Source organism: Pteropus vampyrus, unplaced genomic scaffold, assembly GCF_000151845.1.
Source record: "Pteropus vampyrus isolate Shadow unplaced genomic scaffold, Pvam_2.0 Scaffold41, whole genome shotgun sequence".
NCBI lineage: Eukaryota > Metazoa > Chordata > Mammalia > Chiroptera > Pteropodidae > Pteropus > Pteropus vampyrus.
In genome coordinates this window covers 8,750,474-8,763,527 of record NW_011888822.1, presented here as the reverse complement: position 1 = coordinate 8,763,527, position 13,054 = coordinate 8,750,474, and positions in this window count along the sequence as shown.

Here is a 13,054-nt window from a genome sequence, read left to right as displayed (position 1 = left end):
TTTTTTTTTCTCATTTCAGTTGCCTCTCTGTGTTTGCTTCTATGTATTAGGAAGAAGTAATAGTGAAGCATAATTAGTTAACTTGTTACGTGTGTATATCATCTGCTTCTAACCAGAGTGTAATAAAGTATAAGAAAAAACTGTTGCCTGACGCCTCAGACGGTGATTTCTACCTCTTAGGCCTATATTTGCTGTCCGATTAAGTAAAATCATCCTCTTCTCACTTTCGTCACCTGAGTTTGACGAAGTTGCAGCACTAATTTTGCCACATGTGGATAATCGTTCCATGTTCTCCATTTCATTCCAAATAAACTTTGCTCAAAATATTCTTGCTTGAGAATTTTTTACCTGAAAAATAAATCTACAGACCCTGGTTCTTCCTGACTGACACATTTGATAATTTTATGTGTTGAGACTTTGCTCTTTGACCTCGTTTCTGTGTGTGTGTGTGTGTGTGTGTGTGTGTGTGTGTGTGAAAATGGTTTGTAATTCTACTAAGAATTTGTTGTGATGTCCATCGTTACTCTAAGATTTATCCGCTGACTGTATTAGAAAAGATTGTATGCTTTATGGGGATGCGGACCAAGTCTTGTTGCTCTTAGCTATTCCTGGTGCTCGCACACCATCTGATGCACAGTAGGCTCCAAATATCTATTCATTGAAAGAGGGAGCTCTTGGAATTTATTTTGCAGTTCATGGACTCATATCTGACTTTCTTCTCTAAACAAGAGATGCAATAGCATGTCAGAAAACCAACTTCCACTCTAAGTCCAGTTTCTTGAGCTCTTTGCTCTATTTCCTTAATAAACTGGAGAAATAGTTCTGCCAGAAACTTGTGTCTTGTGCTTATTCTTTCTGTTACCTGCAGTTCTTTTCCAAATCACTATAAAAATCCAAGAATGTTTTTAAATGCTAGTGAAGCAATGACAGCAGTATGAATGTAATTTTTCAAAGTTAATTGTGATTTTGCTATTGAAACATAAATTGATTCAAAAGCAGAGGCTTAGTTTAGAGTTTCTAACTCTTGGTAGAGTAAGTTTTTTTCACTTGGTTCTACAATAGCTACATTTATTTTCCGTCTTTTTGATGGGGTCAGTTCTTATTACTCTTTGCCTTAGTGGTGTTAAGTGATGATTATTAAAAATTATAATGGAGAGAATCAGAATCCTTGGGTCACATTCAAGAATAGGGTTATGTCATGCTTTCTGAGTGTGGAGTATATATTCCCCCTACTCCTGCAAATGATTGACAAAGATATCTTCTAGGCTGTCAGTTGTTGGCACTGATACCTGCAGGTATGCCTGTTCACTAGTGAGAGCAATGCATAGTGTGGAATTCTGAAAGCAATGTGAGGAAAAGAGGGATCCATGGAAAGCAGGAAGAAGTGATATGAAAGTGTTAGGAAGGTGGGAGGGCAGACCAGTGGTCAATCTTGGTGAAGGGAAAGTTATCTGAAGGCCAGAGCTGTCCCTTTTATTTTTATTTCATTGAGAGTGAGAGTCTTTAAAGTTATCTTGGGTTACTTTGTAATAATGCAGCATATGCACATTTAACATGAGTAAAATCCAGCAATCTTTATATACCCTATTACTTTTAAAATTGCAAGAGAAAAAGTGAAAACAGCCAGGATGGAAAATGCCCATTCCTCTTGTTAATGATTAGTTCTCTAGGAAGGGGTAAGTAGGGGGAAAAAATGACAGAAATTAATCGGTGCCATCTTTTTTAGCTTGTGTTCATGGACAGTGATCTTATAACATGAGTCCCATATTTTCATCAATGACAAAATCATCATATGCCTACCAAAGCTTGGGAAAAGATACTAGAATTTTCAAGAAAATAGTTTATTCCAAAGAGAGGAGTTTGAAAAGATAAGGGGTTGCACAGGTCAGGATCCTAGCAGCTCCTCATGGAATGAAAGGTGTTTAAGTCTCATTGTTTCTGACAACCTGCCCACTTTTAAATGAGTCATCCGGAAGAGGTGTAAGTGGAACAGCTTTGCAATTCCTGTGTCTTGACACATTTTTTGATTCTGCCATTAAACACAGTAAGGCTACATCTTGAGTTATTTTATAGATTGGCAGATGAAGAGATGGCATTTTCTGAAATTCACTTTATCTGATTTGGAATCCCTCTTTTATATGCTTACATTTGATACATTGCTACAGAGTGAATTAAACTTGCATGTGTGATGCAGTTTTTAAAATCTGTAACTCAAGCACAGCAATAAAAATGGCAGCTCCCTCTTTTATAGAACTGACTCAAAGTCTCACTCATTTCTTTTGTGAAAGATTGTAATTGTTACTCTCCGTGAAGTTCTGTTAACTGTTACAGGAGAGAGAATTGGTTCATGCTAAATGTTTTTAATGTTCTCTTGCTCATAAATAAGCTCAAAATTAAAATGCCATTTTTGCCATTTAGCTTTATGACTAATCATTGCATAAGTGGCAATTGGATTTCCTAATTGGACTGCTTAGCTATGAACCACCAAATGGGATTGCTTATCTGAAACAGTTTGCTGCAAAACCAAACCCTTAAACGAATTACAAGCAAGCAATGAAAACAGCATTTTTTAGTAGAGAATGATCATCTGAATACAGTTATTGGTCCTATATTCTCTTAAATGTGCAATCTACTTAGTGGAATTTAAAAACAATAGTCCAGTCTCCTTTTCTATTTAGTAAATGTTGGGGTCATGCCATCTTCTTTTTTTTGAATTGAATCAGACAATCTCATTCAAAGATTTATCTCCCAGTATGGGATTTGGATAAGTCAGTTTCTACTTCTCTGAAATCAGAGAGTGATTAACTGCCTGTATTTGCCTGCCAAAGTTGAGATGCTTTGCGAAGTCAAGAATAATAAAAGCAGAAATATAGAAAAAAATGTAATCCCACCATTAAGAGACAGTATAGCCCCTTGATCTCACAGAGGCAGTTGTGCAGCTTTACAGGGATAATGAAGAGACTGAGGAGGCTTTTTACCCGTGTGTAGATGACCATCAATTTAATAGAAATATAAAAGTATCAAACTCATTTCATTTTAGTGTTTGAGATTCTGCTTGAATTTAAGATGAAAGGTCTGAGTTTCATTAGGAATGGAAGCAAAGTCCTATCTATCTTCAGAACACATTTTGTTCCCAATAAGTGGCATTCTTTTAATCTAGTTAATTTGAAAACATCTTAGATGAAAATTATTGCCACACAAAGGAAAATAATTACAAAATGACATGGGCAACTTTAGACCAATTTAGGAACCTAGAAGATTTTCATCAACTAAAACAGGGTAAGAGACAGCATAAATCAATCTGATTTGTTTTTTCTGAAACTGTGAAAGCTTTGAGGGGATTATCTTTGGGATATAAATGTATCATATTTTGAATTTGAAATAGAGTTTTATTAGTTAGAAAAAGTCCTTAATTTTGTAGAGGTTTGCAAACTTTGTTGCATGCTAGGATCATTAGGGTGGCTTTTAAAAATCCTGATGTCTAGGACACATCCCAGACCATGAAATTGGGTATGTGCCAAGTTTGAGATTTTAATTCTTTCTCTTTCCTTGATTCATTGGTAAAAGAAATGATTATCAATGGGTGAGTCCATTTGTGTAATCATAGCTTATGTTCTCAAATAAAAAGTAGAAATAAGATTAATAATTGATAACTTCCCTCCACTAATGATGATGAATTAATGATTTTTTTTATCAATTAACCTCTTATTCTTGATAAATACTATTTGATAATGTGATATCAGTTCAGCATTTCATTTTATGAGTAAGTCGAACTTGCAAGGAAGAATGGTGATGGCATGTTTCTAAGAAAAATTAAGATTGTTTAATAACTTCAGGCAATCTAGACAACTAGTAAAATTCATTGACAGACTGTTAATATAGTAAGTACTATGATTTTTCTCCAGTTACAGGGTTTTGTTAGAATCTGAATCTCTGTCTTGGGGTATGGAGGTGTGATTGATAAGAGGGATTATAAACTGGTGGCCATGGTTCATGTTTGACCCAAATATGTGCTGTGTACAGCCTGCACAGCGTTTCAGTGTTTGAAAATATCATGTCAAAAATCCTTAATTTTGGTTTCTAACAGAAGTTTAACGTAACTAGCCCTGAGAAGCTGTTGCTTTCCTAGAGACAAGTTCTCATTTGTTTTTATGCCCGATTGGGTTATATGGCCACGTCTCTCATTTACTTTGTAGTCTCTGAAGCTTAAGATCCCTGCTTCATACAGGGGAGCAAGGTATGGTTCATTTCTTGGGTGCCTGGTTTTTCTGATGGAAATAAAGCTTTCTCTTTTCTTCGCTCCCTACCCAAACTTTAAATGATGGTGTGTTCCAAAGAGAAATGTTGTCCTTTGCTGTATTAGTTTCCTGGGGCTGCTATCACAAAGCACCACAAACTAGGTGGCTTAAAACAGCAGAAATTTATTGTCTCCCAGTTTTGGAGGCTAGAAGTCCAAAATTAAAGTGTCGACAGGGCCATGCTCTCCCCGAAGGCTCTAGAGGAGGATCCTTCTTTGCCTCTTCTAGCTTCTGGTAGTCCCAAATGTTTCTTGGCTTATAGCTTCAGCGCTTCAGTCTCTGCTTCCATTGTTATACTCTGTGTGTCTCTGTATTCACATGGCCTTTTCCTCTTCTTATTTATAAGGATACCAGTCATACTATACTAGACTTTATTTTAACTTGATTATATCTACAAAGACCTTATTTCCAAACAAGGTCACATTCATAGGTACTGTGGGTTAAGACTTCAATATATCTTTTTAGGGGACACAATTCAACGTATAATAATTGCATTGAACCTCAAGCAGGACCAGTGTGACCATCGTCCCTCGACCATGTGTAGTCAGGTGGTTAGGGTGGAGCTCTTTTGTGGACTGCGTGGCCTGAGATCATTTCATATTAAGGAGATGACGCCAGCCCAATGACCTTGTTTTAGTTCCTTACCCTTTTCTTCCTCTTTCAAGTCACATGTCTGTATGAATTTCCATCTAGACACCTCTGCCTTTTCCTCCCACTAAGCCACTACACATATTGAAGGTTGCCATAAGTATTTCAAAAGGAAATCATTATGCTGGTTGGTAGTGGGCATAGATGCCAGAGAATCAAAATTACCAAAGTAGGGTTCCTGAGGCTCATTTCCTGCCTTCATTAGTGCAGAGGTGATACCAAAGGTGGGAGAGATCCTTTCAGTTTTCCACTGCTTCTGTGTAATGCTCTCCCCACTTTGCCCCAAGTTTGCAGATCCAATGGTTGCAGCCATTTTGTTTCATTACTGTGGCATTATAACAGTTTTTCCCCTGGTTATGATGTTCCTAATTTATGTCTAATTTGAGGTCACTTGCACAATTAATGCAGGGGATTCCCACCTCCCTATGAATATGACACTGACCTTCTGCCTGAGAATTTATTGTGTAATTGAGTCATCTGAGTATACTCAGCACAATGCTTTTCCCCAACACATGAAGTATTATTATTTTGTTAAATTATGAGTGTTCTCATTTTATCAAATCTGTTAATATATCTTACTTGGCATGTGTAGATCATTTACATTTAATATAATTATTGATATATTTTAGCTTAGGTCTACCATTTTATTCTTTGTTTTCTGATTATCACTTCTGCTTTTTGTTCCATTCTGCTTTTTGTTCCTTTATTCCCCCTTTTTGCCTTCTTTTGGGTTATTTGACTACATTTTAATATTTGATTTTAATTTATCTATTGGCTTTTGAGCTATATCTCCTTGTCTTATATTTTAGTGGTTGCTCTAAGACTTAAAATGTAAATGTACCAATCTAATCTTCAACAATCTAGAGTTAATATTTTGACACATTGGGAAAAATGTGGAAGGCTTACAAGCATGTAATTCCCCTTATCCTCCTTCCTTTATCTTATTGTCAAATATGTTACATCAACATACATTGAAAACCCACAAGATAATGTTATAATTTTTGCTATCAGTAGTCATACATATTTATAAAAACATAAGAGGAGAAAAATAGACTATATTTCAGTTAAGCCTTTCTCCACTAATACATTTTATAGCAATGTCCTTAACCTTTATTTCTCATTTGTCTTTTCTCCCTAAATTAAATTTTTCTCAGATCTATTAGTTGTAAATTCTGGGTCATAAAGTGATTTTCTAAAATCAAATGATCATGATTAGCAACAATATCTAACTTTTATGCAGTTTATGTATCACTCTGTAAAGCTTACAAATCACTTTCATACATCTGTATTTTCTCATTTAATGTTCACAATTACCTTCTGAGATGAGCCGGACAAGTAGTATTAGCCACTTCATAAAGTAGAAAACTGAGGTACAGTACATTATTAGTCAAGGTTAAGTGTTTATAAAAGCTAATACATGTACATTGTAAAATTTGTACAGTACAAAGGATACACAAAAGTTTTCCTACCTCGAAGTTAACTATAGTTAACCGTTTTCTTGCATTTCTTCCAGTAGTTTTCCGTGCACATTTAAACTAGTCTGCACTTAAAAAAAAAAAAAAAAAAAAAAAAAAAAAAACACCCAGGCAGAGAGGGCTCTCCAGACTGTCTTGCACCTTGTTTTATTTATTTGATTATGTGGATGGAAATAGAACATACATGATATCAAGTCCTGCAGATCTCTATCCTACATTATGAGGATTTATCATAGATTATTTAACCAGTTCCCTGTTGATGGACATTTAGATCGTTTCCAGTTTTTTGGTACTGTGGAAGAATACTAGTCTGAACAGCCTTATACATGATCTTTGTGTATATATTGCAAATATGCTTGATCTTAGACAAATGTACAAATTCCTAGAAGTAGAATTGTTGAATTATTGGGTATGCGCGTTTAAAATTTTGATGCTTATTTCTAAAAATGTTCTAACACTTAATTATAATCTTTACAGAGTTTAACAAATTACGTAAAAGATTGTGCCTTCCCTCACAATTGCATAAATACTTTTAAATCATAAAGCTTTTTTTATTGCCAGTCTGAGTAGTTTTAATTTGCATTTCTTTAATTATTAATGAGGTTAAACATCTTTTCATATGGTTATAAGCAATTCGTATTTCATTTCCAGTTCACTTTATTCATGATTCTTTGGATTTTTAATGGTCTTTTCTTATCAATTTTAAGAATTCTTTATATATTGAGGAACATCTGTCCTGTTACAAATATTTTCCCCAATTTATCATTTGTGTTTTGACTTTTTTTTTCATTAAAAAACATTTTATTGCAAGAGTAAACTTTGGAAAATCTGAAAAGTGAAAAGAAGAAAATGAAAGTTTTCAAAATTCTGTTAGTTACGACCACTTTCGTTATTTTGGTATATATTCTTTTCATCTTTTTCACGTGTGTGTGTGTGTGTGTGTGTGTGTGTGTGTGTGTGTGTGTGTGTGTGTGAGGGGGGAAGGAATGATATTTGTTTTTCAAAATTTTATGTATCCCAATTTCTGGAGCCACCTAAAGTGTCAAAAAACTAGGTGGGAAACTCTGAAAGAGATTTATCCACTTGTTTGTATCATCACCACTTTTTCGTTGTTTTTTTTTTTTTTTTAAAGAAAAATCTTCAGTACTTGCAAGGATCCTTTTCTTCTTTCTCTAAGTTTACTACTGGAAGGTGGCAAATGGCCCTCTCCCTGTTTAGTCTTTGGTCACAACTTTGAAACTCTCATGCTGAATGGGGCTCCTTTGTCTGTGTTTGTCTATCTGATTCTGAGACTGTCTGCCTTTGTCTTGGTTTGTTATTGGGGGTGTAATTACTGGATTTTAGGATCAATTGAAGAGTGTCTCAGCTTACACTTTTTAAGTCAGGTTTATTAAGACAGTATACACATATACAGTCACCTTTTTAAAATGTACAGTTTGATGATTTTTGATAAATGTATACAGCAAGTATAATCATTGAATGAAGAAAATAAAATTTCCAACACTTTCAAAAGTTTCCTGGGACACATTTTCAACTTACTCTCTCCTTTAACGCTCAGATTCTGGCAACCGCTGATCTGATTTCTGCCCTTGTAATTTTTCTGGTTCTAAATTGACATATAAATGGAATTATACAATGTGTAGACTTCTGTCTGTCTTCTTTCAGTTAGAATAATGCATTTAGGATTCATCAATGTTGTTATGTATGTCAGTAATTTTACTCCTTTTTATTGCTGAGTAGTATTCTATTGTATGAACATACCCATAATTTGCTTATCTGTTCACCAGGGACATTTGGGATATTTACAGTTTTTGATTATTAAGGGAAAAAAATGCTAAAACCATTCACATGCAAGTCTTTGTGTGGAAATATGCTTTCATTTCTATTGAGTAAATACCTAGGAATTGGATTGCTGGGTTGTATGCTAATTGTATGGTTAATTTTGTAATAAACTGCAAACTTGCTTTTCAAAGTAGCTAGGCCATTTTGCATTCTCACCAACAGCATATAAGAATTCCAGTTGGTCTGTATTCCCACCAGCAGTTGTTTTTGTCACTTCTTTGATTTTAACCACTCTACTAGGTACCTAATAACATCTTATCAAATGTTTAATTTGCATTTTTCTGTTGATTGTTGATTATGTGCATACTTTCATGTGCATATTGGCCATTCATAAATTTTCTTTGTGGTGTCTCTTCAAATGTTGTGCCTGTTTGGGGGGCAGTTTTTTGTTTTTGTTTTTTTAAATCTTATTGATTTGCAAGAGTTCTTTACATGTTCTGGATAAAAGTCCTTTTTTTAAAATGTCTCAATGATCCGAAGTTTTTAATTCTAATGAAGTCCAATTTATCTGTTTTGTTTTCTTGTTTATACTTTTGGTGTCATATACATACCTAAGAATCCATTGCTAAATTTGAGGTTGTGAAGATTTATCCCCACGCTTTTTTTGCAAAAGTTTTATAATTTTAGCTGTTGTTGGTTTGCTTGTTTTTAAATGGATGTTTACATCTATGTCTATAAGAGATCTTGGTTGGTAATTTTCTTTGCTTGCAATGTTTTTGTTTGATTTTGATATCAGGGTAATGCTGGCCACATAAAATGAGGTGATAAATGTTCTTTCCCTCTTTTCTAGTTCCTGGAATGGTTTATGTAGAATTGATATTAATTTTTCCTTAAATATTTGGAAAAATTCAGCAGTGAAATCATCTAGCATCTAGTTTTCTCTGTGCAAAGGTTTTAAACTAAAAATTAAGTCATTTTATTAGGTGTAGAGACATTATATATCTTTATCTTTTTGAATGGGCTTTGGTAGTTTGTGTCTTTCAGGGAATTCTTCTAATAAGCTATCAGTTTTATTGACGTGGAGTTGTTCATAATATTCCCTTATCCTTCATCGTCAGTAGGATCTGTAGTGATGTTTCATCTTTCATTATTGATATTGGTATTATGTATTTTTTTCCCTTGTTCTTGATTATTCTGAGGAGAGTTAATAATTGGCCTTTTCAGAGAACAAATTTTTTTTATTTTATTTATTATATCGTTTTTCCATTTTCTCTTTTGTTGTGTGCTTAATTGTTTTAATCCTTTTGCTTGCTCTGAGTTTAGTTTGCTTTCCTTTTATAGTTTCTTGTAAATCTTAAACTTTAAAAATCTTAAACTTTAGACTTAATACCTTTCTTTTTAACACAAGCATCTAATTCTATAAATTTCTCTTTAACACTGAGTCAGCTATGTCCCATAAATTTTTGATATGTTGTTTTTCATTCCATTCAAAATATTTTCTAATTACTCTTATAATGTCTTCTGTGATTCATGGTTATATAGAAATATGTTGTTTTAATACCAATAGTTTTTTTTTCCAAATATCTTTTTTATTTCTAGTTTTTTTTTTCTTTTACGTTCAGAAAATATACTTCATATGATTTCTGTTTTTTTTTTTTTTATTTAAACAGTCTAGAATATAATCTATTTTGGGTATCCCATGTGCACTAAAAATATATATTCTGATGTTGGATAGAGTTGTTTCATAAATGCCAATCAGTTGCTGTTATTTGTTTATTGGACTTATTAATTCCTGAGAATAGAGTTTTGAAGTCTCCAAGTATAATTGTGTATTTTTAAAATTCTTTTGGTTCCATGAAATTTTGCTTTATGTTTTGAAGCTCTGGCATAGGATGCATATACATTTAGGATTATTATGTTCGCTTGATATGTATTGACCCTTTTATTATCATTACATTCTACTATTTGCTTCTAGTAATATTCCTTTTTTTGAAGTCTATCTAATATTAATATAGACACACCAGCTTTCTTTTTATTAGTGCTTGTTTCTATATCTTTTCCATCTTTTTGCTTTTAACTAATCTATATGTTTATATTTAAAGTGGTTTTCTAGTTGGGTTTTGTTTTTTATCCAGTTTAGCAATCTGGCATTCTTTTCAATTGAGTATATTCATGATTCTGTTTTCCCTCTATTATTACTAATTATAGAGGCCTCTTTGTTTTACTTATTTTTTTTTTTACAAGTTTTTAATTGTTTTTCTTGGCCTACACTATTGAATGTGGTAGGTACTATCTATATATGGCTATTTAAATTTGAATCTTTAACCCATTTCCTGTTTAGAAAAAAAATAGTGCAACTCACTGCCAGACTTAATTTTACATAATCATATTCTTTGAGGGTGAAGCAAATCTGACTGGATTTTAATGTGAAAATAAAACATAAAAACTGTTCTTAGAATTATTCCTGAATGGAACTTGTCTCTAATCCTAATGTAACAGGAATGTATATGATGATTAGTATTTAATAATTTTTTTTTTCGTGTGGTAAATTTTAAAGCATGGAACAACACATAGTGGAACATCTAGGATTTGACATTTTCAGCAATTGAGAATTACTATAGTTTGTAAATGGAAACACCACCACTAAAAACAGAATGCTGTAAATAGAATGATGTCATTTGTTTCCAGTGACTATTGATATACTAGAGTGATGCAAAAATAATAATAAAAGCGAGATATTTCATGGCAAACTTTGGGGATAAGATTAGGACTGTAATCCGTGAGTTATCTCAGGGTAAACACTACAGCTGCAAGTGCTGCCAGTGAGTATTCTCAGGGAAAATGGGAAATGCGTTAATTCATTAAAATTAAACACAATTAAAGTTTCATATCCTTAGGTGAGCTAACCCTATCTCAAGTTCGAAGTATCCACATGTGGCTAGTGGCTACCATATTGGATGGTGCTGCTCTGGAGTTTAATATATATAACTTTAACTTTTCACAGTCTACTTTCAAATAATATACCACTTTATATATAGTCTAAGAGCTTTACAGAAGTGTGCTTCCATTTCGTCCCTCTATGCTTTGTGTTACAGTTTAAACTCTTTAATATATTACTATTTTTGCTTTATACCATCAGTTATAATTTAAAGAGACTGAAAAAAAGTCTCATATTTACCCACATTTCTACCATTTCTAGTACTCTTTATTTATTTGTATAGATTAAAATTTCCATCTAATGTCATATTCCTTCAGCCTGAAGAATTTTCCTTATTGTAATGAACTTGCGGCATTATTTCTCTCTTATTAGCTTTTGTTTGAGAAAGTCTTTATTTTACCTCCTTTTAAAATTATCATTCAGGTTAAAATATATTCTATTTCTTTTGTGAGTTTTTCCTTGACTCAATGATAATTTAGTAGTATCTGGCTTAATTTCCAACATGTTTCTAATTATCTTAATAATATTGGTTTCTAATTTAACTAAATCGTATTCGAATATCATGCTTTTTATCATGTTAATAGTTTTCGATTTACTGATACTTGTTATAAGGCACACAATATGGTCTATTCTGATTGATAGACTTACCATATATGCCTAAAATAATATATATTCTGCCATTATTGGATTTAGTGTTCTATAAATATTAATAATTCAAGTTGGTTGATGATATATTCTGATTTTTCTATATCTTTATTGATTTTGTCTAGTTACTCTATTAGTTGCTGAAAGAAGGGATAAAGTCTCTGATTATGAGTGTAGAATTGTATATTTTTCTTTTTAATTCCATCACTTTTGCTTCATGTATTTTTAAGCTCTATTGTGTACACTTTGATGATGTCTATATCTTTCTGTTAAATTGACCTTTCTATTATAATGAAATGTCCCTCTTTATCCATGGTAATGCATTTTATTTTGGAATATATTATATCTACTCTTAATAAAGCTGTACCAATCTTTATATGCAGACTTTTTGTTTTTATTTTGTCCATTCTGACAATCTCTGCCTTTTAACTGAATTCTATAGTCTCATTTCTATTTGTTGTAATTACTGATATGTTTGAGTTTGAGTCTACCAGTTTTATTTTTGTTTTATGCTTGCTGCTTCTCTTTTCCTGCTCCTCCTTCCCTCCATTCCTGCTATTTCCAAATAATTTTTGGAATTCTACTTTAATTTTTCTGTTGTATTTTTACTCCATTTGTGAACATGATATTCTGGTTTGGCAGGTTTTTTCAGTACTACTTTAGAGATGTTGCTCCACTGTCTTCTGGGTTATTTCTTCTTGATTTCTTTTGTGTGTTTTCTAATTTTTTATTAAATGTGAGACAGTGTATATCAACCAGAAGACCGAGATAAATGTTATTTTTGACCAGATCCAACTCATCTTCCATCAGGCCATGAACTGAGTCAGTGTAGTCTGTAGTTCAGCTGGATTTGTTTTTTGTTGTTGCTTTTATTACCCTCAATGCCCCACAGCCTTCCCATCCTTTCAGCAGTGGACCGTTGCTACCTTGTGCTTAGTGTGAGACCTGTATGGAGGAGATCTCCCTCCCTGCTTTTGTTCTCACACCCGTAGCAGACTGATGCTGCTCATTACTCAGTGCAAGTTTTGTGTCAGGAGCAGGGATTTTTATGGCTCCTCAACTTCAGCATCAGACTTAAGCAGGTTTTGTATGCCTGAGCTTCAAGGATGGGACTTTCTCAGTGTTCTTGCTTCTGTGCCTCCCTCCATGATGGCCGAACTTTCGCTTGTATATGTAGGGCAGAAACACTTTAGGAGGGAGCAGGTTTCTTGTCCTTTTTCTCTCCTCCTTTTCACCAGTAGCAATAGACATCTGCTTTTTTTTTTTTT